The sequence below is a fragment of the Sceloporus undulatus genome, unplaced genomic scaffold (assembly GCF_019175285.1).
Source record: "Sceloporus undulatus isolate JIND9_A2432 ecotype Alabama unplaced genomic scaffold, SceUnd_v1.1 scaffold_7368, whole genome shotgun sequence".
In the NCBI taxonomy this organism is placed as follows: Eukaryota; Metazoa; Chordata; class Lepidosauria; order Squamata; family Phrynosomatidae; genus Sceloporus; species Sceloporus undulatus.
In genome coordinates, this window is record NW_024810287.1 from 1 (window position 1) to 2,958 (window position 2,958).

Sequence of the window (2,958 nt, forward strand, 5' to 3'; positions counted from 1 at the left end):
GCTAAATCCAATGCCTTTTTCTGTAGAGTAGGGCAAAGTTAATGGGAGGAGGAGGCAGGTAAGGACTGGGGGTAATGTCTGAGGCCGTGAGTGTGGCACCCAAGGGGCCTTGGTAGAAACGGGAGGAAGCAACTGAGCAAGATGTTAAGGCTAGGGGCTCAGGAGAAGCAGCCAGGGCACCCCTTTGTCACCCCACAGCTGTCCGCTGAACCTTTGTTTTTCTCCCCTTCTCTTTGTCCCTATCCCTCGAGAGAGAGCTGCATCCCATCCAGGCGGAGAAGAAGACAAGGAAGGGTCCGGCCGAGGAGGAGGAAGACCCCGAGCAATCAGCACCAGCCATGGATGATGGAAGAGACAGTCTCCACTGGACTCGATCCTTTACGTAATTGTAAGTACGTGTGTGTGTGTGTACACTCATCCGTCCATACTTGCAGCTTTGATCATTTATAGGTTTGATTAACGTGTTCTCTAGGGAGATCTGCTTTCCTCCAGTGCAACTGTGTGGTCAACTTTACCTAAGAGTTGCCCTGGAGGGGCTAGAGATTCCTATAGAGAACACTCTACTAGGCCTTTGTAGCTCCTCCAGAGCAGTTCAATGGTCAGTGTCTGTCGGACGTTGACCCTAGAGTTGCCACGGAGGACCTATAGGTTCCTAGAGAGAACTGTACTAGGCCTTTGTAGCTCCTCCAGCGCAGTTCAATGGTCAGTGTCTGTCGGACGTTGACCCCAGAGTTGCCCTGGAGGGCCTAGTGGTTCCTAGAGAGAACACTCTGCTAGGCCTTTGTAGCTACTCCAGCGCAGTTGTATGGTCAGTGTCTGTCGGACGCTGACCCGAGAGTTGCCATGGAGAACCTGTAGGTTCTTACAGAGAACACTCTGCTAGGCCTTTGTAGCTCCTCCAGCGAAGTTCCATGGTCAGTGTCTGCCGACAGACCTAGAGATTTCTAGAGAGGCGTCCTCTCAGGCAAAAACATGGCGTTTTTATTATTTGTGGGTTTTCCATATTCACGGGGGTCTTTTGCCCCTAAGCCTAGCGCTTGTGCATGTGTGCGCGCGCACACAGACAGACATATGTCAGTGTAGTGATTCCACTTTCACTGCTTTGGTTCCTTATGTGGAAAGCTGGGATGTATAGTTTGGGGAGAGCCTGGTGTTATGATTGTCCAGAGGAGCAGAATAGCTGGAGTATCTCTTATTCAATTTATGGTAACTCATTTTAAAAAGCCAATGTGGAGTTGTGGTTTGGACGCTGGAGTATGGCTGTGGAGACCAGGGTTCAAATGCAGGCTCAGCCATGTAAACTGTGGGCTGATCCTGGGCAGGTGACACTGTCTCAGCCTCAGAGGATCGCAATGACAACCCTCCCTCTGAAGAAAGCGGCTTAGGAAACCCACTGATAGGTTTGCCTTGGTCCCTCCATAAGTCAGAAAGGACTTGGGTTTTCTTGGCTGGATTTCTTCAGAGGAGCTTTGCTTTGGTTCACTGACCCTTCGTTGTCCATCTTTGTTTTCAGTCAGGTTTCCCAGTTGCAGAGGATCCCTCTGAAGGCGCTTCCTTTCCGGTAGGGATCTGGGTTCAGGGCAGACTTTAAGCAGGTAGGGCCTCGCTGATTTCCAGGACGTCTTCCAGGTAGGTTTACTTCTTCAGAGGCCTTGCTGGCTGACTTTGGTGGCCCCTCTTCCTCCGGAGCCACCGCCCGGCTGCCTCCTGGTGCCCCTGGCTGCCGTTCCAGGGCCTGACTTCCCAGCCATCGTTCAGGCTTTCCTTTTGGGTCCCAGCTGGGAAGGGCAGGGGACAAGTGGTGGTGCTGGTCTCATTTGGTCTGCTGCTCAGATACTAACACTCATCCCTACTAACACTAACACAAAGACTAAAAAGCACCCCACCATTAACACAAACTCTGCGTCTTGTCTTTTGTCTCTCTATCTGAGCAGATGAAGTTGTTGCCTAGGAAGGTTTTCGAAGTGTGGTTTAGGGAAGTTTTTTTGTGTGGCGGTCGTTGGGTTGGGCTTTTAGCGTGGCACTTTGGCGCCGCGGCTAAAAAGCGATCTTGTTGTGTGGTTTCTTCTTCTTCTCAGTGGTCTTTGATGGTAGTTTTTGTCAGGGTTTTGGTTGAAATGAGAGAGCACCAGCACTTGTCCCCTGCACCTGCCCCTGGGACCCCTCTGGACCTCCCTGCCCTCTGCTTTCTTTCCCAAAGAGAGCCCCGAACAGCGGCTGAGGCGCAGGAGGAGAGCGGCAGCCCCCAAAAGCCAGCACTGCCCGCCCCACGGACACTCCTGGGACCCTGGACCCTGGGTTTGGAGGTGGGCCACTTGTGCAGCCTCTGATTCCTCTCTTTCTTCCAACGCCATCGAGGTCCCAGGTGCCAAGGCTGCCCCTTCGGAGGTCCAGAGGGAGAGTCAGGCGCATCCAGGCCCAGAAGCAGCAGCAGCAGCAGTCGAGGAAGGGAGTCTCCAGCCCAGAGGGAGGGAGGAAGAGTTGGCCCCGGCTCCATCACCTACGAAGGAAGGAAGGGAGGAAGGAAGAGACGGTCTCCGCTGGACATGGCCCCCCCCCCCCACCCCCAATAGATTGTAAGCCAAAGGGCAGGGAACCCCAACTGTAGGACTTTTTTGGCTGAAGGGCAAGGATGCTAAATGAATAATACTGCAATACTTGTCAAGAAACAAATCAATGCTGAGAGATGTCAGTGTGCTTCCCTATGGTCAAGCCCTCCACAATGTTTCCCTGTGGGCAATTGTATTCCAATGTTTGCTTATGGGCAAATGTTCTCCAGTGTTTCCCTATGGGCATGCATTCCCCAATCTTTCCCTTTGGGTAAATGTTCCCCAATGTTTCCCTATGGGCATGCATTCCCCAATCTTTCCCTTTGGGTAAATGTTCCCCAATGTTTCCTTATGGGCATGCATTCCCCAATCTTTCCCTTTGGGCAGGTGTTCCCCAATGTTTCCTTAT

The 2,958-nt window shown here is 52.4% G+C and overlaps 1 long non-coding RNA gene across 1 annotated transcript; it reads left to right on the plus strand.

Moving 5' to 3' along the window:
• The first annotated feature begins 6 nt into the window (after positions 1-6).
• On the plus strand, positions 7-1,902 carry LOC121918271. Its single transcript, XR_006101194.1, has 2 exons — positions 7-388; positions 1,514-1,902. It is a non-coding gene; the product is annotated as an uncharacterized LOC121918271 (long non-coding RNA).
• Positions 1,903-2,958: the final 1,056 nt, after the last annotated feature.